Source organism: Sus scrofa, chromosome 1, assembly GCF_000003025.6.
Source record: "Sus scrofa isolate TJ Tabasco breed Duroc chromosome 1, Sscrofa11.1, whole genome shotgun sequence".
NCBI lineage: Eukaryota > Metazoa > Chordata > Mammalia > Artiodactyla > Suidae > Sus > Sus scrofa.
Window position 1 is genome coordinate 134539425 of NC_010443.5, and position 23057 is coordinate 134562481.

The window sequence follows — 23057 nt, forward strand, 5'->3', positions numbered from 1 at the left end:
CCTCCCTTTTGTGCAGGATGAATAAACTGAGGCATGAAAAGGTTAAGTCATGACCTTCCCAGAGGTCATGAGAACAAGTAAGCAACAGGGGTAGTTTAAACTCCTGAAATTTGGTTCCAGGGTCTGTGCTCTTGCCAACTCTGGTAATGTTTAATTACTACACACACCCGCCAAAAGAAAAATCAAAAAATCACACTCTCTTAGGCCAAAGGTTCAGGATTTTTTTTTTGAAAGAGAACAATTTATATTTCAAAGAATCTTTCAGTGCAGCTTTTTAAAAAGTTTCACCACTTTATTTTCTCAGGCGTCTCGAAGTCCAGTATCAACAGTGGATCCTGAATCCAGCAACCTTAGAGTCTTTCGACTATTTACATCAGAATGTTCTTCCCATATGCTTTGCATCTAACCCTGGTTGTGTGACATTAGTACATAACTATTTATTTATGGCAGCATGGCCTGGAGTTGCCACCTGGCTAGTTTGTTGCTGACCCTGCCATGACTCTTACATGAAAGCCAGCTGACGATAAGCAGACTCCACTTGATCCCCCATTCCTTTCTCCTTCCCCACTTCACTCTTTTCAATTCACAGCCAACGGGATTTTTATAGAAAACATCAGTTCAAGGATGTTTGCACTAGTTATTTTTTATAGTAACTCTTCTCTCTGGCTCTTGTCCTGCATTCACCCTCACAACCCTAAAGGAAAAGGCCAGGTTTGTTTTTCTGTTTTTATTTTTAACATGCTGGCAGTTTACAATTTTGACCCCAATCCAGTAGATTGTTTAGAGTTAGCACCAGGGGAAAAGCACAGTTATGTTGCTGTTTTCATTGGCAGTGACAATAGTGTTGTTTATTAAGCACAAAATAGAAGCAAAGCAGAAATGTGGTGGTGCTGCTGTTTAGGTATTTCTTATTTTCCTCTAACGTGTCATGCTTAGAGTAAGCCAATTATTTCTAAGGCACCCTTTCTCCCTCTCTTAACCTCCTCCATCCTGCCCCATGTCTTGAATCCCACTCTGTGCCCCTCATCTTCTCTGACTCCATGGCTGGAATCTCCCCACAGTTTCTCAGTCTGTCAGCAACACCAACCATTTTCTACAAAGGGAAGTAGGGTCATGAAATGAAAACAATACCAAATGAAAACGCTGAAGAACTGGCTACCTGTTTAAAATCAGCTGTATGTTGTGTGGCCTTGAGCGAGTGACAGCCTCTCTGATCCTGAAGGTCCTCAGTGTAACCCCAAGAAATGGAGCTTTGTAATTCCGATAGAAAGATTACAAATATGAAAAAAAGTGTAGGAAATCATAGCAAGGAAACGTGTCAAAATGCGCCTTGGTGCAGCTCCCAGGAAGAAGCTACAGCCCTGAAAGATGTCTTGAGTGAGTTGCTTGGCCAGGTTTCTTTCTGCCAATTTGGGACCATGTGAATAATGAACAATTTTAAAGGAATGTGGGGTTTGCCAGGGAGGTGTCAGAAGGTCATTTCAAGAGTGCTAAACACAATAGACTAAAAATAAGAATGAGCCAAGTCACGCGCATGGGAAAGTTATTCTGGCTGGAGCAAAGAGTTCTAGGCAGAGTGCAAAGGAGAAGAAGATGCTTCACCTTGGAAAGAGTCAGTCAGGTTTTTAAACAGTCTGTTCGTTGAATCTGCCAAATTCAATGCCTTTTTTTTTTTTTTTTTTTTTTTTTTTGCTTTTTAAGGCCACACCCGAAGCATACGGATGTTCAGGCTAGGGGCTGAATCTGAGATACAGCTGTCAGCCTACACCACAGCCACAACAACGCCAGATCTGAGCCATGTCTGCAACCTACACCACAGCTCACAGCAATGCTGGATCCTTAACCTGCTGAGCAAGGCCAGGGATTGAACCTACATCCTCATGGATACTAGTCCGGTTTGTAACCTGCTGAGCTACAACAGGAATTTCCTCAATGCATGTTTTTTTTTTAAACAAATACTGACATATTATCTTTTTTATATTTTAAAATTGTATTCTGTCCATAGAGTCTTGTTAAAGTCATCTCAGTGCTTCTTTTTAAAGAAAAATAATTGTAGTTTCCTAACTAAATAAAGAAGGAAGTTAATATTATTGAAGCACCTATTAGGTTCCCAACATTGTCCCATTAGCCAGGAAACTGAGAGTCAAAGAGAGTAAAGGACTTGCCTGATGGTCCACTTAAGTTGCAAAACTATGATTCGGACCCAAGTTACTCCACCTATAAAAACTTCTCATTCTCCATCATAGTATCCTATAATTCAAAAGGGAAAAACTCTTTGGTTGAATTATCTTCACTTAATCATCTATGCTTTGAAATAGCTGGCTAATTTCTTTGGCCACAACAAATGCCTGCTGAAGAGGCAGTGATGTTCAATTTTGACATATAGCCAAAACACCCTTAAAAAAAATTGTTTAGCTTCTTTGACTAGAAGAGATTGCATATTTTTTTCTTTGCCCTATGGAGTGCCACCTAAAGTAACATGTTTTTTTAAACAGAAGTTTGTGCCATACTTGCCATCTATGAGTGACAAGTCATCTTATCCTAGTCTTAATATAATACAAGCACTTTATAAACAATAAAGATCAGAATAATTCAGTTATTGAAGGTTGCAGCAATCAGTCAACCTAACAACTTGAGGAAAACCAAAGGAAACATACAAAAAACAAAAGGACATTCCACACAGGGTGGTGGAGCAGTCACACTGAATTGTCCCAAGACCGAAAATCAAATGTTGGTTGCTTCATTCAAGGAAACAGTGGTGAATGAAATTCTAGTCTTTAGAACCAGGTGGCCTGATTCCAGAGGGAGGTTCTGTGTCTAAAGGGTTATTCACCAACGACCTGTTACAAACAAAAACTGTGTCCCACATACATGTAATTTAGAATGGCACCTCTGAAGTCTTAGTTATTCAGTGATTCTAAAAGCCCATGTTGTGGGGGGGGGTACTTACCAAGGTCAGGCACCATGCTAAGGATCTTGCATATATCTATCTTCCCTTCATTTTCAGATCCAGCATCAAGAAGTAAGTGCTAATATTACATCCATTTTCACAAGAAGCCTTTGGCTTATAGAGGTGGTTGCCATGTATCCTATCAATTGTTTTCTAATATTCTAGAATGATGTTTCTCAAACTATCTCTGTTGAAGACCGGTTTCCCCCACAATTTGTCATGGACAAATATTTCAGTAAAATATGATAACGGAATGGCTTATAAAATTTAAAAAGACAAAAAATATCAAATGAAAGCCCCCAATTTGTTATTATGAGATTAAGCAGATACACAATTAAACTGTCAAAAAGATTTAAAAAAAAGTTTCCAATTTTTTTTTTTTTGTTTTTGTTGTTGCTTTTTAGGGCCACACCTAAGGCATATGGAAGTTCCCAGGCTAGGAGTCAAATCAGAGCTGTAGCTGCTGGCCTAAGCCACAACCACAGCAATACTGGATCCAAGACACATCTGCACCTATACCACAGCTCATGGCAACACTGGATCCTTAACCCACTGAGTGAGGCCAGGGATTGAACCTACATCCTCATGGATCTTAGTCAGATTTGTTTCCGCTGTACCATGACAGGAACTCCTCCAAAAATTTGTTTTTAATTTCTGTGCTTATCGTATCAAGAAGTGTAAGAAAAAGTTTGAGAACCAACACTTGTTTACTGATCACACTGTGAGTAGTACTATACCAGTGCCTTGGAAATTCAATATTGTAAGCCAGATATGTTCAAGTCTAGGACATCATACTTTCATTTACTCTTAGTTAGAAAAGACATATAACCTGTACCTTTAGACTTCCCAGTATCAATCATCATAATTATTATTTTTTTATGGCAGCACCTGAAGCATATGAAATCTCTTGGGCCAGGGACTGAATCCCAGCTGTAGCTGTGAACTACACTGCAACTATGGAAATACCAGATCCTTTAACCCACTTCACCAGGCTGGGGACTGAACCCGAACCTCTGCAGCTACCCACGGTGCTGTAGTTGGATCCTTAATCCACTGCACCATGGTGGGAACCTCTCAGTCATCATTATTATTACCTTTATTCTACGGCATTTTGTTCTTCTCAAGTGATGCATATTGATTAAAATCAGCTTTGCAAATTCTTACAGGCTATTTCACACACACTGTGTAAGTGAACACCATGCATTTTTTGTAGCATGAAGCCTCATTTCTTCTTTAGATTATAAACCCATCAATCAGAGCTCATAGTCCTCTTCTGTTTGGAATCACTCGCAGAACACGCTTGGCACATGATAAGGGGTAGTAATTGGCATGTACACCTTTACTATTACCACATTTGACAAGGGTAAGAAAGAAGAGTCGTGTTTTCAGGGACAATTTCTCTTGGGTGTTTGTGTGTTAAAGCAAAGAGAGACACGTGAACATGTTGGTTGAAGAAACACTGAAGCCTCTTAAATTTTCTCCTTGGGCTCATCAGGGACTTGTGGATAATTTGCAGGCAATTTGTATCCCCTTTTCCTGCAGGACTAAACCTCAGATGTAATTTCTGCACATGTCAATCACTCTTCTTGTCCCACAGACCATTCTGTAAGAATACATCATGTTCTGAGGGTTGTCTCATTTTATAAATTCAGGAATTGGAAGGAACTCTGCTGGTGGAGTAGAAGGTTTCTACTGGATAGAAAAAGGAATGAGAGGCAAGGAATCAAGTCTATCCTTAATAAGCACTTCTTTCAACATAAGCTAGAGTTGGAAGCACATGTCACATGGAGATTAGCCCTAAGTCTCTTCATTTAAAAAATTACTCTCTTTTGCTATCCCACTGGGTTAGACTTTCCAAAGAGCAGGCAAGATGCCAGTCAGGATTTATAACTCTTTCTGTCTCCAAGATTGACAGAAGGAGAGTCAAGGGAAGGAGTTCTCTGAGATAAGTACAGAGATTATAATAATAATAATAACAGGCCCCTTTGTTTTGAGAAAATGAAAGCATATCATAGTTATCTAATATATTGCCTCACAGAATCTACAAATAGCATTATTATACCTACTTGGAACAGGGAGAAAATGAGATACAAAATGGCTTACAAATCCAATGTTTGGCTAAATTTAATTTTTTTTTTTTTTTTTTTTTTTTGCTTTTTAGGGCCAGATCCACTGCCTATGGAGGTTCCCAGGCTAGGGGTCAAACTGGAGCTGTAGCTGCTGACCTACACCACAGCCACAGCAATGCAAAATCCTTAACCCACCAAGCAAGGCCAGAGATCGAACCCGCATCCTCATGGATGCTTCTGAGATTTGTTAACTGCTGAGCCACAACCGGAATTCCTAGATTTAACTTTTAAAAGTGAGCCTACAAAAATTTATCTTTTTTCTTATGCTTCTTTTTTTTTTTTGTCTCATGATCAGTAGAGAAACATTTGCTCCTTGTAGCCAACAACACAAGATCAGAGTCTATAACTTATCCATAGTCCCATCATTTGGAAGCCAGTGCTGTGACCATGTTGGTATTATTCCTTCCAGTCATTTGCCTACGAAGTTTGTTCTTTTCATAGATAAAAGCAAACTGTGTACACAGTTTGAGTCTGGTCCTGTTCACTTTATATCATACAATTAGCCAAAAGTATTCTTATCAATACTTGATGATTTTTACCCTAGTTTTATATTATGAGTAGAGCAGTAGGTTGCTGAATTAGGAGATGAACTCTCACAAGACCAGTCCTTGAAGGAGAACCTTGACATAGACAGCACCAGGCTGGGTCATCCTCTGGTTCCAGGAATGGGTTACAATTCAGACAATTTGGGAATGATATAATGGACCCTGTGGAACAAGGCAGAGATTTCTGTGACTGATGTTCCTTTCACAGAGTTATGATGATAATCATGTGAGTGAGCCTCTTACCACAAGAATATTTTGTCAGTCAACACGTTGACACAGGAGCCAGCATGTGTTTTTTTTTTTTTTTTTAAGATGGTTACTAGTTATATTTGAACATTCAGATTCATTACACCCTTGATGCAAGGAATAAATGTCTTGCATTGCCCTGAGGACGGTCACACTGGATGCCAATCCTCATGCCAGAAGAGCTTGGGTTTCCATTTCACTTTCCAATAACACTAAAAGTTTTAACAGGGGTGAGAAGGGATTTAAGGTGATAGTGTGGTCAGGAGTAACAGAGGTGGGGTCTTGAGGAACAGTTAAGCTCTACACACACACATGCGAGCATACATAAATCTAGTTTTACAAAGCAACACAAACTATTTGTAAAGATAAAACTTTTAAGAACATAATATAAATGCTCTTAAAATAAAAAGCCCAATGTAACTCATGTATGTTAATTTCTCTTAGGAAAATATGGACATCCACAAAGTCATTCATCAGATATTTACTGAGTGCCACCATGTGCCAGGCACTGTTCTAGGCCATGTGTATAAACACCATACAGGACTGACCAATTCCTCACCTTCAAAGTTCCTGTTCTCAAATAAATTAGACCTACTTCATCAGGAGTTCCTGTGCAGTGGAAACAAATCTGACTAGTATCTATGAGGATGCAGGTTTGATCCCTGGCCTTGCTAAGTGGGTCGGGGATCTGGCATTGCCATGAGCTGTGCTGTAGACTGCAGACATGGTTTGGAAGCCGTGTTGCTGTGGCTTTGGTGTAGGCCAGCAGCTGTAAATCCGATTTGACCCCTAGCCTGGGAACTTTCATGTGCTGGAGGTGCAGCCCTTAAAAGAGAAGATATATATATAATTAGACAGTTAAGACAGAATTCTATTTTTTTATGGATTTCCCTTAAATAGGTACCATGCAGATTTTCTTCATTTCCAAAGACAGATAGCAAAGTTACTAGATGAAAACTTCTTAGGTGCAGTCAAAATCCCTGTTTGTTTCCCCAAGGAGACTTAAATTTATGCCTAGATGACCTGAATTGGAGTTTAGCTACTTCTGTAATTCTCCAGGTTTGCATTCACCAGTGCTACCTTGGAAATCTTCATTTCCACAAATGACTAATTGCACTTTGGTTGTTTCTTGGAGAGGAATGCTTATTTTAGTCTTACTTATTATACATTATCAAGAGATGGATAAGGAGTTCCCATTGTGGCACAATGGAAATAAATCCAACTAGTGTCCATGAGGTTGCAGGTTCGATCACTGGCCTTGCTGAATGGGTTAAGGATCCGGTGTTGCACTGAGATGTGGTGTAGTCTGCAGACGAGGCTCAGATCTGGTGTTGCTATGGCTGTGGTGTAGGCTGGCAGTTGTAGCTCTGATTCAGCCCCTAGCCTAGGATCTTCCACATGCCGCAAGTGCGGCCCTAAAGAGCAAACCACCCCCCCAAAAAAACAAAACAAAACAAAAATAGAGAGAGAGATGGCTAATGACATAATAACATCTCTTGTCTAAACTCTAGAGTCCAGAGCCATGTATCCACTTGTGTACCACATGTGCTCATCTTGGAAACATAAAGGTATCTCAAACACAACTTCTTAAAAATTAAGCTCATTTTTGTGCCCCTCTACATGTGCTTCCTTTCTTGGAAAATGGCACTACCACTCATCCTTTCCTTCACCGATCCTTTCCAATCACCATGTCCTACAGGAGAAATATGTTATGGAGACTATTCAGGTCATTTCTTTCTTTATTCTACTAGCCCCCTCATTAAATTCTTGCCATAGTTTGATTCTATTCCATTCTTTAACATTGAAACCAAGGTGATTTTTCTAAAAATACAAACATAAGTCTCTTTAAGATGTTCTTACCTAGTGTACAGATTTCATTTCTTCTATTTCCTGATAAATCCTACTTACATACAGGTAGATAGATCTCATAAATTAGTTATCTACTACATGTTAAGCATCAGAAAGAGTCCTTTTCATCCCTGGGAGGGAGAGAGGAGGTATTATCATTTCAAATAAGAAAAATTAGAGAAGATAAGTAACCTGTTCAATATCATAAAACTGACAAGGGACAGGACTTTTTGACTCTAAGGTTACCCCCTCCCTTTTAAAAAATTGAGACATTATATATAAACAATAAAGAACACAGATTGGCGTGTACAATTTCATAAGTTTCGACAAATACATTAACACCAATCAAGATATAGACTTCTTTCATCACCTGAAAATTTCCCTCTGGTTAAAAAAAAATGACTTATAATTTTCATACAGGGAAAACACATATTTTAAATATTTAGTTCTTGAAGGCCATTGTTTCTACCCTCAACCTGCCTTGTACCAAACTTGCCTTGTTATTTCACGCTGTTATACATAGGACCATGCATTTCCCTCTATTGACATGCTCATATTCCTTCTGATGAACATCTCCCAAGTTTCAGTTTTAACATTATTCCCTTTCCTATGCCTTTCTCATACCCAAATTTGCACCAAAGTTTAACCTGTCACTGATATCTTCTAGTGATTATCGCTTTAAATTTTTTATTCATTTGTCATTCCCACTGCAGTCTAGAGGCTAGGATGGTCCACAATCTTTTGTTTATATTCCTTGCCTAGCATCAAGTTTCTTGACAGTCACACAGTTAGTGTTGAAGATGTATCTGTTGAATAAACAAGTTCACAATGCTTGTCTCATGGCTCTTGCCTGATGACCCTCTCCAGGCAGCTACTCTCTAGATTACAGTTAGGGCTTCCCTTGCTTATTCCTTCAAGCCAGAGGCAAGAGACTTTTCTGGTTTCCCTTGGACCTTCCTACACCATGGTAAATGGTCTTCATTAAGATCTCCTCAATCACTCTATTTGAGAATGCCGTCTGTTTCCTGCTGGGAACCTAATTGACATATACAGATGGGATACTGAAGTCCTGAAAGACAAAAATCACCCAAGGGAAGAAGACAGAATAAGAAGAATCCTTTCAGGAAAAAAAAAAAAAAAGTGAATTTAAATTCCTTACTTAAAACATTGGTAGAGAAATTCACTCTAGAGGCAGAAAGTAGAAACAGAGTCAAGGAAGAAAAGAGCTCCAAGAAGGAATCAGTGATTTCAGATGCTGCAGGAAAATCTGCCAGAATAAGAACTGAAGTAGACATTTGGTGTTGGCATTTATGTTGCCAATGGTGGCTTTTATCAAGGGTGGCTTGGGTACAATTGCGGGGTTAGAGGCATGACCACAGTATGCTGCATAGAAAATAGGAGTTGAAAAAGAGCAGTTATAATTGTAGACCTTTGATTCAGGAATTTGAAGGAAGATAAGAGAAGCAAGATAGGTAGTGGTGTAATGGAGAAATACAGTATCTTTTTCAAAGAAAGTTTTGTTCAGACATATGCCCAAGAGTGGGATTGCTGGATCACATGGTAGTTCTATATTTAGTTTCCTGAGGTACCTCCATACTGTTTTCCATAGTGGTTGTATCAATTTACATTTCCACCAAAAGTGTAGGAGGGTACCCTTTCCTCCACAACCTCTCTAGCATTTGTTATTTGTTGACTTGTTAAAGATGGCCATTCTGACTGGTGTGAGGTGGTACCTCATGGTAGTTTTGATTTGCACTCCTCTAGTAATTAGTGATGTTAAGCATTTTTTCATGTGCCTGTTGGCCATCTATATATCTTCTTTAGAGAGATGTCTATTCAGGTCTTTTGCCCATTTTTCAGTTGGGGTATTGGTTTTAATGGAATACTACTCAGACATGAAAGAGAACAAAATAATGCCATTTGCATCAACATGGATGGACTAGAGACACTCATACTAAGTGAAGTAAGTCAGAAAGAGGAAGACAAATACCATATGATTTCACTTATATCTGTAATCTAATACACAGCACAAATGAACCTTTCTACAGTATAGAAACTTATGGGCTTGGAGAACAGACTTGTGGTTGCCAAGGGTGAGGGGTGGGATGGACTGGGAATCTGGGGTTAATAGATGCAAACTATTGCATTTAGAGTGGATAAGCAATGAGATCCAGCTGTATAGCACCGGGAAATATATCTAGGCATTTATGATAGAACATGATGGAGGATAGTGTGAGAAAAAGAATGTATACATATGTGTGACTGGGTCGCTTTGCTGTATGGTAGAAATTGACAGAACACTGTAAACCAACTATAATACAAAAAATAAAAATCATTAAAAGAGAGAAATACAGTAGGAAGGATTTTTTAAGATGAAGGGCAAAATATACTGGTTTAAAGCCTGAAGAGAAAAAATCAGTGGGAGGGAGTTCCCATCGTGGCGCAGTGGTTAACGAATCCGACTAGGAACCATGAGGTTGCGGGTTCGGTCCCTGCCCTTGCTCAGTGGGTTAACGATCCGGCGTTGCCGTGAGCTGTGGTGTAGGTTGCAGACGCGGCTCGGATCCCGCGTTGCTGTGGCTCTGGCGTAGGCCGGTGGCTGCAGCTCCGATTCGACCCCTGGCCTGGGAACCTCCATATGCCGTGGGAGCGGCCCAAGAAATAGCTAAAAAGACAAAAAAAAAAAAAAAAATCAGTGGGGAAAGTGAGAGTGAAGCTATGGGAAGGAGAGGAAATAGAAGCTAAAGAGGAGGAAAGATGAGAGGATAAGATTTTCATGGTAGAGACCATCTTTCCCTCAAATATCAAAGAAAGATATAAAAATCAGATGAGCCTCTCTTCTTTCCCTGTACACATCACTGGCACGTGGCTGCTCTGAAATTAGCTGTTTACATTTTTTTTTTTTTTTTAATCTTCCTGTATAAGCTAGGACAGGGCATATAGCTTATTCTCTGTATCCTCAGTACTTTGGGTATAGGAGGCAATAATATGTATTTTTTAAGTTGAAATTTGATAACATCTTGGGTTTAAAATAGAGTTGTTGAAGGATATTCTAATAGATGATTTTGTTTTCCCTGTGAAATAGGAGGTTTGGTCTGGCTGCAGTTGGGGGACATACTGAAAGACGAAAAGCTTGAGGGGTGAGGTAGAGCCAGGATGTGAATGAATATGCAATTTAAACTAGATTCAGTGTCTATGCTCTTCACCACTGTATTGTGTTGTCTCTCCTTGATGCAGCTCAGAGGGCCTCAAAACATCTCGTTTCTGCAGAGTTTAAAACTGCTGAAGTTGGGAATATCCTGATTTTTATACATCAAGCAACTTTGGATTGAATTTGACCTCTTGCGTCTGGCCTACCAAGAAGAAAATGAATCACCAAGATGATGTGAGAATTCTGATTGTGTTTATTTTCTTGACTGTGAATTTTAATTTGATTAAGATGAAAAAGTCTTTCTCAGCTGTGTCAGTTTAGGTAAATGGCTACAATCTCCTTCTAAACTCAAAAATTGAAAATTGAGGCACAGTGCAAAAGTCCTCTGCTCTGAAACCTTGCGCAACAACTGGTAGGCTTCTTACCAGAGCTGCCCCTCTCTGCCTACAGCACCAGGCACCACCACTGGTTTTTGGTCTCTGAACAGCATATATACTGTATGACAATTTTCATATGGGGTCAATTCAATCAGTCTTTTTTCATAGTAGTGAAATCATAAAATCATTGATACATTGCCAGGGGGAGTATAGAATTTTAACATGGTCTGTATATATACACATATATATATCTATGTGTGTGTGTGTATGTATGTATGTGTGTGTGTATATATATGTGTGTATTTATATATATATATACACACACACACACACATACAGACCATGTTAATATGATATATATAATGTGTATATAATGTATAAAATTATATTTAAAATATAAAAAATATATATGTTTATAATGTAAGTTCAATTTCTTTCTCTCTCTTTTTCTTTTTTTTTTTTTTTTTTTTTTTTTTTTGCCTTTCTATGGTCATACCCGTGGCATATGGAGTTTCCCAGGATTTGAATCAGAGCTGTAGCCACTGGCCTATGTCATAGCCACAGCAATGCCAGATCTGAGCTGCATCTTCAGCCTGTACCATAGCTTACTGCAACAGCAGATCCTTAAGCCACTGAGCAAGGCCAGGAATTGAACCTTCGTTCTCATGGTAACTAGTTAGGTTTGTTTCCGTGAGCCACACCTCCCAGAAATTTATTTCTTAGCTGCTCCTAAAGAGGATTTGAGGTGACTATTCTATTTTACTTATGTCCTTTTTTTATATGGGCATAAATTAGATCTTTTGGACATTTCGTGCACTGGGGAGAGGCAATGTAATGTAGTGGTGAAGAGCATAGATACTGAATCTGGTTTAAATCATGTATTCTTTCAGATCCTGGCTCCACCATTAAAGGACAGTCTGTGCCTGGGTACAGTATTAACTCCCCTGTGACACAGTGTCTATCTCCAACTGTAAATTGAGATAATAATAGTATCTAACTCATAGACAATTATGAGGATTATAAATTATATTATGGAAAGTACTTCAACCAGTAACTGGAACATGGCTACATGCTGAAATTATTAAGCCCATTAACTCTTACTGTTTCTTTAAAATAAATCGCCACCACATGGCCTACCAAAATATCACTAGGTATTATTTTTCTGTGACTCGATGTACCCATTTAATAATATAGGTAACAATATATTTTGTCTGCTAGGTGCTTTGTATATGTTATCACTGGAAAAATGTAACATAAGAAACAGAGGCTAAGGGATTATTAAATTGCCCCATATAAAACGGTTGTATGAGATTTGAACCAGGGAGTTTGACTCCAAACTTACACAGACTTAACCACAAAACGATATTGCTTTTTCTTCATACAACTATTTTCATCACTGGGCAAAAATATTAGTAAAAGTATGATTAGGCTGAGTTAAAACTTAACAAACAAGCCTGGAGTTCCCAGGTAGCTCAGCAGGTTAAGGATCCAGCATTGTCAGTGCTGTGGCTCAGGTAGCTGCTATGGCTTGGGTTGGATACCTAGCGTCAGAATTTCCACATGCCTCAGGTGCAGCCAGAAAAATAAAAACAAAAAAAAACTTACAAGCAAACCTAACTACATTCTTAGTAGAAACCACTGTGGAATAGTTACTGCTCTCCTTAGAGGACAGTTTATCTTTCTGAGAAATGTTAGCGTATTTTGTCAACTTTATTTGATTCAGGATTCAGATGTTTGAAGAAATATTTCTCAGCCTTCACTTCAGAACACACATTGCTCCTAAACCTTTAAAAGACCCAGTTGCAAAACTGATCATTTTTTTCCCTATGAATGAAGAATTCATACTGATTTAATGTGCATAAATTAATTTTTTTTAAAGTAGAGATTTACAAGATGGTCATAAACACTTCCTCCAGGTGGAAATTTTCAACTCAGGAAGATACTAATTTAGAGAAATTAAACAGCAATTTATTGGCTCATGCAAAGGAGGAGGAAAACCCTCGATGTTCTCATTTCTCCATATCCATAATGTACTTACTTTAAAAGAAATTCATCCTCTCATAAATCATGTTTCATGTCACAAATAGTATCACTTTGGATCTAGCGCATATTGTGAAAAAGTAGCTGTAATACATTTTCTTCACTTTCATTTCAGATAAAACAAAATATGTGTATGTTATTAGCATGTTTAGCATTTGTAAATAATTTTTCAGGTTTTAAAGAATCTGAAAAAGAATGGACATTTGTATATGTATAACTGAATCAATTTGTGGTACAACAGAAATTATCACAACATTGTAAATCAACTATACTTCAATAAAACTTTAAAATGAAAAAAAAAAATTCCAGGTTTCTAGCTACTATCTTACTCCAGAGAGTGGCAAAACACACATAACTGTTAATTATTTGTAGTTTCTTCCAGTTTCCACTAACTCCAGTTGTGGCAGAGTTTGAAGGGAGGAGAGACTCTACTTTTTCCATGAGCCTAAACCTCAAACCAGTTCAGAACATGGAGAAGGGAATAGATTTGATCCTAATTGTAACCAGTATATAGAACGCTGTGAGAGAAGGTTTTAAAATTAGATAAGGAAACTATGAATTTCATCTTTCTGTTCAACTTGAAGTCTGGTTTTAAGGCATGATTTAATTTATAGGAACATTAGCTCTTTCGCCTGTAAAATGTGGGTTAACACGTACCCTCTTTTTCAGAAATAGAATCACAGACTTTGAAAAACCTGTGGTTACCAAAGGGGACAGGTGGGGGTGGGAGGGATGGACTGGGGGTTTGGGATTTGCATATGCACACTGAGGTATATGGAATTACTGGCCAACAGGGGCTGGCTGTATAGCACAGAGAATTCTACCCAATATTCTGTGATAATTTATGTGGGAAAAGAATCTGAAAGAGAATGGGTATGTGTGTATAGATGATTGAACCATTTTGTTGTATAGCGGAAATGATCACAACCTTGTAATCAACTATACTTCAATAAAACTTAAAAAAAAAACCCACCATACTCTTAGACGTAAGGTGAGAATTAAATGAGGTAAAACTTCTCAACACAGTGCCTGGAAAATGCAAAAATCTCATCTCTTACCTGGAGAAGCAGTAACTTCCATTAAATCTACACCATGGTCTATCTGCACGCACCTGGGACCCAGAGTGAAAGAGTAGGATGGAAAAGCTAGTGATGCCCCCTTTTTCCTTGTTTACTGTACTAAGTAGGTATTGCCTGTTTTCACTGACTGGCTTTTTCTTTTTTTTTTCCTCTTTAGGGCCTTACCCACAGCTATGGAAGTTCCAGGCTAGAGGTCGAATTGGAGCTGCAGCTGCCAGCCTACACCACAGCCATAGCAACGCCAAATCTGAGCTGCCTCTGTGACCCTACACCACAGCTCACAGCAACACCACGTCCTTAACCCACTGAGGGAGGCCAGGGATGGAACGTACATCCTCATGGATACAGGTTGTGTTCTTTTCCGCTGCGTCACAACAGGAACTCCCATTCACTGGCTTTTTTTTTTTTCTTTCCCTGCTGGCTTTTTGAATGTTCTTTCAGCTGGATCATATGGGTGGGTTAGGGCAGATTAGGATCAGTGGTCTAATTTCTCTGGTTTAGATAGGCTGTGGAGTACTATGCCATTTCTCCAAAAAGAATAGTTACTAATTCATGACTGCTTACTTTTCTCTAGGTTCTTTACCCAAAGATTAGCTAATCACCTCTGAAACCTTCCAAAGGAACTGGAGGCCTAAGAAGTTCAAGCCACGGATTTAAAATCACAGAGCTTGTAAATCGGCAGAACCAGAGCCCCCTGAGATCTGCCTTTCCTGCTCCTGCTGACTCTCTCCACTTCTTCACTTGCTCTCTGATTTCCCACTCTGCCTACCACTGCTGGATGAGGCCCTTCTTGACCATAAGTGTTCATGGCACTTTGTTTTCATCTTTCACATGGCTCATATACTTTTCTATTAGTTATTAAAGTGATTTGAGTTCTTATATCATTTCCAAGAATCAATAATGAATTCCTTGAGAAATGGGACAATATTACATACCGTTGTATCAGTCTGGAGTGTTTTTAGAGTTTACCAATACGGAAATTTAATTACCTCACAAAACAAGGAATCTAGCTGAAATGGTTCCAGAGTGTAGCCCTGTAACAATTTCATAAGGGGCCGACTCTATTTTCTCTCCACCATATATAGTGTAATAGACGTTTTCTCATGTTACGTCATAGTTGCAAGATGACTGTTGCAGATCCTGACATCTGATTATTGTTCAAGGTAAGAAATGGTGGGAAGGGCAGCCCCACTAAGCCATCTACTCATGTCTTGTCCCTTAGAAGACAAGAAAACCTTCCCGGGAGCTCACTGATTAACTTACTCTTACATCCCATTCTAGTATTGGGTCCCTTTGTAGGTCTTCAAGTGTACAAACATGACAATTTCCACACATTTCCTCCAGGGCTGTGACTTATAACTGAAGAATTTAAAGGCTCATTTAAAGCTTTAAGGACAGCTGTATGTGATGCAAGTAGAGGACCAGAAAGCTGAGAGCATCCATGGATACTGAACAGCTGTTGAGGATCCCTGCTAAGGAGCTGCTCCCATTTCCATATACCTATTTAACAGCACCTGGAGTTTAAACTCATGCCCCAGCAAAATCACACACAGCAAGATGGTACAGATTTTTTGGATTTGCTTGCAGCTAGTCAAACCCTCAAATGAAACATCTCTAAATACCAACGGTCTGTTTTAACCTCTTTTGTGATGAACAAGGTGGATTGTGTATGCTTCCTACTGAATTATTACCCCTTTTGTTCTTAAGAGAACATCTTCGTTGATGGCTGACTTGTAGACCCAAGCTTATGCAGTTATGGTTCCCTCAGGTGTTAACAATAGGTAGAATAAACTTTAAAGATGTTTCAGGTGAATAGCATTTCACCCTGTGTCTTGGTACAAATTGTGAGTCAATTATTTATGAGTGGAGCCCAATTTGTTTAAACCTCATTGACCTGTAATACAGTTATGACATGTGTCTTGACTTGATTCTACCCTCTATTGATTTGGCCTGGAAAAGTAAAACAAGAGGTGAAATGGCCCCTCAGGGTAAGTGAAAATTGTAGGTTATGGCCATGTTAAATTGCTTTCGTATACTTTGTGTCCTTTAGAGTCAGAAAATGAAGCAATAAAGTAAGTTGATGTAAGTAATTCTTGTTTTTAAAAGGACCTTGAAGTGCTCTTAACAATATTATGGATTTGATAAGATCTGCTTCAGACTTCTTAATTTAAAATGAACATAAAGATGGTAAAGCTGAAGGAATGTTGAAATACCAGTGTTGTGTTAACAGCTTTGAAATGGAATTCATGGGAAAGGACCAATATGAACTCTTCAGTATTGTCTGCCATACTTGGGGGGAAATGAAAGCAGCAGTTACTGCCAGGAATTTCCTGGGGGGCATATCCAGGTGTACAAAATATTTAGGAGGGTTTCAAATGTTTTTTGCTCATTGCTTACGTGTTATCAAGTTCAGACAGTGTTTAAAACACTTTGACAATTTTCAAGTTTTAAATGTTCATTTTTGTGACAGGCAAACCTATTAAATCTGAATGTTCACAACTTTTTCCTCCCCGTCTCCCCTTTCTCCCTTCTCATCTGTGATTATTGTACTATTGATGGGCTAAGAGAGAACTGATGAGAGAGAGAAAATATTAATTCACATACGAAAAAAGAGAGCATCATTAGTTAGAAAAAGAATAGAGTGCGTGGGGAGTGGAGAAAAAGGACAAGAGCCAACATGGAGACATGAGCTGTGTTTAGGGCAGACTAGTGTGACATTTAGAGAGTGGGAGGAGAAAGAGTTGAGGTAAAGTTTACACAGAAAGCTGTAAAAAAAGCTGATTTCAAAAGAGGTTATTAGGTATGATGAATAGTGTGCTTTGAGACAATTAGATATTTATTTAAATCTCTCAAGGTAAGAACAAGCTGTTTTGGCTTTATGCTCTTTTCTATTATTATCCTTGAAGTTGTCATCTCTTGTTTTTAAAGCCCCTTCTTTCCTACATGCCGATAATAGCAGTTCTATTGATTAATTATCCATGAAGGAAGTATAGGACAAAGAGAAAGATAGAGCTGGATGAGATGCGGTTAGAAGGTGATCCAGAAGACATGGAGCGTACATGAGCTTGACCAGAACAGAAGGCTTTTGAGATAAAGGAGCAATTCTGAGGAGAAGGTGTCCTGAGATAAAGGAGCAATTCTGAGGAGAAGGTGTACTTCCTAGGACCTCAGTTACTGCTTAAACTTTGCTTCTTTGATTTCAGTTTATACTTCCGTATATTGGATTACAGAATGCCCTTTGTGCCGCTAATAACCAGGAGGCTAGTTTGAGCTCTCTAGCGGTCTGGGTAACATGATACGCTAATTCAGAAATTCCAAATTCTGAAAAGGATATGCAACCATGTCGCTTAAGAGCCTCTGTGTTAAGTATGCCTGAATTAAGTAAGGGTTGTGAAAAGCCTTGCACGAGGTGGCACTACTGTTTTGGACCCAGGATGAATGGGACAAGTTTGAACCAAGAGATCACCTAATTCTTTTGCTTAGAAACTTCAAACTCCATTGTTATGGAAACAACGGTAAGAAGGAGTGGGAAGGAGTTAGTACCACTTCTGAATCAGTCTTTCCAACTCTGTACTTTAATAAATCATTCTATGGGCTCCACTTCAGCTCTGCTGGTCAGTGTTTGTCTCCTTTCTGTGTCTGCCAGCCGTCTCCTCTGTTCAAACACATAGAAAACATTTCTTGCATGCTAATGATATGAATGTTCTGTACTAGAGGCAATGGTGTCTACTCTCAGTGTTCATTCTCCAATCAGTGCAATCATAAAACCACTAAGAGTGGTTTATAACAAGAATTTTTAAATAGCTGTACTCTTTTGAGTTTTACACATATTATCTAGATTGTTTTAATAATAACCCTACAATGCTGATGATGTATACATATTTGTTGCTATTATTTCTTTTTATAAAAACAGAAAATTTAGATCGGTTGAGGTGAAGAAACTTGTCTAAGTTGTTTGGCTAAAGCTTATGACCTATATTTTCTGATTTTAAATCCCGTGTCCTTTATGATTTAACTGTATTGAATTGAAATGAGTGAAAATTAATGTTGTTTTAAAAGATGCAGTAATAATTTAAGATATAATTATAAAGGAATAATCAGAGTGTTGTATCTATCCTTGAAAATATTGAATTTGTAATACACTCTAAAGAGAGCCATGGGAGTTCCTGTTGTGGCGCAGTAGAAGCAAATCAGACTAGGATCCTTGAGGATGTGGGTTTGATCCCTGGCCTTGCTCAGTGGGGGAGATCTGGCCTTGCTGTGAGCTGTGGTGTAGGTCGCAGATGCAACTCAGATTCCATGGTGCTGTGGCTGTGGTGTTGGCCCGCAGCTGTAGCTCTCATTTGATCCCTAGACTGTGAACTTCCATAGGCTCGGGGTATGGCCCTGAAAAGCAAAAAAAAAAAAAAAAAAAAGAAAAGACATGGATTTAGAAAAAGATATTTATGGAAAATAGGAAAAAATTTGTCTTTAAAAAATTGATCTCTTAAATATACATTTGTATGTATATTTAAAATTTAACTAAAATATATATATATATATTAGAGTGATAGGTAACATTTAGTGAGTACATGATATATACCAGATATTTGATATGTATTGTCTTTAAAATTTTTTTTGTTTCTTTTCTTTTTTTTTCTTGTATTGCTTTTTTTTTTTTTTTTTTTTTTTTTTTTTGGCTGTACCCACACCATACAAAAGTTCCTGGGCCAGGGATCAAAGCTGCACCACAGCAGTAACCCAAGCCACAGCAGTGTCAGCACTGGATCCTTAACCACTAGTTCACCAGGGAACCCCTGTTAATTGCCTTTTTTGTGTTATTTTTTAAAACATCTATTTTTGATACATATTATCTTGTTTAATATTCACAATATCCCTCTGAGATAGGATCTATTATTAAACTCTGTTTTACATTTGAGGAAATAGATGTCAAAGAGGTTTAAGATTAACTCTGGATCTTACCTAGCAGAACTAGACCTCAAGCTGCCTGGTTTCTGCAGAGCCCTGGGGTCCAGTGTGAGACTGCATAATAGATAGTTAGTGAAGATAGGGGTTCTGCTCAGCATGGAAGGCCACTCTGTGACAAGAAAGGCTTCAGGGCATTTTAGTATCGTTTATGAGTGTCCCTCAGCCTTCTGCTAGCCTTGGTTCAAACCTTCTATCTCTGCCACTCCAAATAGGACAAAACTTCTGAGGCTCAGGAAATATGAAATGATTGTAATGCTATAATTTCTTTTCACAGAAGGTCTTTGGAAGAACATCTCAAATGCAACTCTCCCTCACTATAATTTTCTCAATGTGGAGTATCCCCTTGAAGATTTCATCCAAGCCCACACCGGCTTCCATGGATTAAACTCCCATGTTTACTCTCCTCTTCAACAAATTTCCCCTTTGGGCCCCAGACTTCTCTTGGGCCTAGGTATAGATAGCTCTCACTAGATTTCCTTTAGTCATTATCAAACTCAATACACCTCAACCTGAATCCATTAGGCACACTTGCCCCTTTGAATGCCCCTTGGAAAGATCCCACCAAAGCTAAATTTGTACACACTGTGTCCTCTTCTCTAGCCCCTACCCCACCCCCATCCAGGAAGCATCTTATATAGACCAGGTTACAAGATGATTGGCCTTTTATTGTTGACTTCTTAGTCTCCAGGCTCCCCTGACTTAGAATCCTATTATATACATGCCTAAAAAGTATTATTCATTCCTTAGATCATATATTTCTGGTAATAATGACCTCTAGTGATTTCTTTATTAGATATTAACTTTTTTCCTATAAAACTTCTGCATTAGCTAGTCTTACCCACAGAATCTATTATCTCTCTATGTAACTCAGGCCATGTTTTACCTTGCAGCTGGCCAACCAAGAGAGCATTCATTTTGTTCTAATCCTGTTTTCTCCCTTGCTTATCGGCAAAAATTCTTAACAGATGCTTTTCTGGAGGTTTCAAATAAATCCCTTCTTCCTGTTGTCATATCACACCTCTTTAAAAACAAAACAAAAAAACAAAGACAAAACCCTCAAATAAACCAATTAAAACCAACAAAAAAAAGAAACCTCCACAGACTCCAAGTTCCAGGTTTGTCCTGATTTATTATTATCCCATTTTCCAATGTGTCCAAAAAAAAAAAAAAAAACCTCCAACCTAAACTTCCTAATTTCCCTTTTGTTGTTTTTATTAATAAGTATCTATTTTAAAGGATAGTTATTACCTCTATTGGATTGTAAATCTCCTTGTGGGCAGGAGGCTATGTCTAACCACTAATAGGTACTCATACATTTATTAGAGAGCAGTGCAACCTCTAGGGGGTCAATAAATACTTGTTGACTCACTGACTCTATAAATATAAATGGCAAAATAATCGGACATTCTGCTAGCACCTAATTTGCTCCCTATAGGTAAGTTTGTCTCTTTGGTAGCATTGATTCTTTCAGGCCACCAGGGTTCCATTTAGTGAATTACAACTGCCATGTGCTAACTGGTACCCTGGTGGCCTGAATGAGTTTAAGAGTCTTCCCAAATGAAGGACATCTCCCTGGAGAGTGACTCTGAATCTTTTCGAATACTTAACCCAACCTTTATTTTCTTCCACATCATTTTCCCTTTGAGACAAAAGATTCCTTTGCCTTTAGGCCCTATGGCCTTTTCACAAGGCAGAAACTCTCAAGTCACAAACAAATAAAAATGCACTTCATTTACCATCTTCTTGCTAGTTTACATTTTTGAAGGAAAGTACTGCTGAATTACACTGAATGCCAGGCAGGAAATTCACAATTTTCCTTGCAGCATTTTTCATAAGTGAGCAGCTTTCCAACAGATGCAGCTGTCAACAGTGCCCTCCTACTGTTTGACTCACATTCAGAATTCATTTCTGTGTGCGCCACAATACAAAAATTTTGCAAGGCATTAAAGGAGTGTGTGGAATACTCCCTAGGTGTTTTCTTCCCCGGCCCAAAGTCTCAAAGCTCTTCTGTTTTGCCAAGTATTCTCTACCAAACAATGATCTTTTGTGCAATTTTAGAGAACTTACAACAGGATAAAGTTAATGGATAAATTAGTTGCATCCCAGCAGGGACTCTGCTGTCTTGGATCCTGAGGAATCTGGTCCCTTTTGTTGTGTAGTGAGATAAAAAATTGCAAGCAGAGTCTTAAGAAGTGGTTAGTCTTCTGGGCTGCAGAGATGCCAAGTTCCCAATTCCCGTGTCGGGATTCAGAGGCTTGTGACTTCAAGAGATTCATGAACAGTTCTTAAACTGGGTTAAAACATCATGCTAAATGTAAGTTGTGAGAAAGATAATGTCATGCGCTGATAACGCACTCCATCCTGATGACAGATATCCTGAATACCTTGTCCCTCTGGCAGTGCCCTCCAGGTATTGCACAGGCCACTCCTATGTCTCTTGAGAAAGGCATCCACATTGGCTGCAGAGTCAAAAGAATACAGCTTCTCCCAATGGTGCGCCCTTCATCCTGCTGGAGAATCGGTTGCCTGCTTACAAAGACTTCCTCAGCTCCTGACCCTGTTTCATTTCTTCAGTTCTGGGTTTTCTTAGTTTCTCTCTCTCTCTCCTCTCCACATTGTTTTTTTTTTACACACTTGTCTCTTACTGGCATGGCCTGCCCCCTCTTTCTTCTTCTTCTTCTTCTTTTTTTTTTTTTTTTTTTGGTTTTTAGGGCCACCCCCGAGGCATATAGAAGTTCCCAGGCTAGGGGTCAAATCAGAGCTACAGCTGCTGGCCAAAACGCCACAGCCACAGCAACTTGGGATCCGAGCCACATCTGCAACCTACACCACAGCTCACGGCAACACCAGATCCTTAATCCACTGAGAGAGGCCAGGGATTGAACCCTCATCCTTGTGGATCTTAGTTGGGTTCGTAAACTGCTGAGCCATGAAGGGAACTGTCCCCCCTTCTCCTTTGAGACCTCCACCAGAGATGAAGCCCTATTGTTACTCCTTGCTGATTCCTGGAGGAAGCTGTGTACGGCACAGCACCCAGTGATCATCAGAAGTTGCCTCTTAAACTCCTATTTATCTGAAGCCTTTCTTTATAGCAATAGTTATTATTCATTGAGCACTTTGGGTGTACCAGGCACTACTGGGGGTTTTCATGTTGTTCTTATTTGATATTCAGAAAACAAAGTTCGGTTGGACAATGTAACTTGCCAAAGTGTCACAGCTAGTGAGAGGCAGACCCTGGAGTCTAAACCCACTCTTTCTGGAGCCAGAATTTTTCACCACAGTGCCATATTGCCTACTTGGGGCTTTTTCCCCTTAAAATTGTATTCTCTACTATTTTCTCATTGTATTTCTAGGCACCCACATGCGTGCATGCCTGTGTCCTATATATACAAGCACTTTCATCATTTTTGTTATAGACAGCTATTAATATTTTTAACTTCTCTAAACTACTCATTTCAGAATGTAGAGATTGAGTCTTATTTATCTTTTTGTTCTTCCCTCTCAACTTGGAGCCTGGCATCGAGTAATTGCTCAATAAATGGTAATGATAATATTGGTTTGGTGGAGACATCATTAGGAAATAAATTTTAATTTACAGAACTTCATTCCTGTTTCTATCACTATTGTTGTATTATGGCTTGCAATTTTGGCACTCGTAAGGGGAATATTTATAGACTACTTGGGCAATTTACAATTATTCTCTCTTTATGTGCAATACCAGCTA

General features: G+C 38.8%; 1 long non-coding RNA gene across 1 annotated transcript in view; it reads left to right on the forward strand.

Annotated features, from left to right (window-relative positions):
• The window catches only part of LOC110261472, a 55421-nt gene extending 37451 nt beyond the window's left edge, over positions 1-17970 (forward strand). The window contains exons 2-3 of the long non-coding RNA XR_002345576.1: positions 10956-11103; positions 14940-17970. This is a non-coding gene — a long non-coding RNA (uncharacterized LOC110261472). The remainder of the gene's footprint in view (positions 1-10955; positions 11104-14939) is intronic.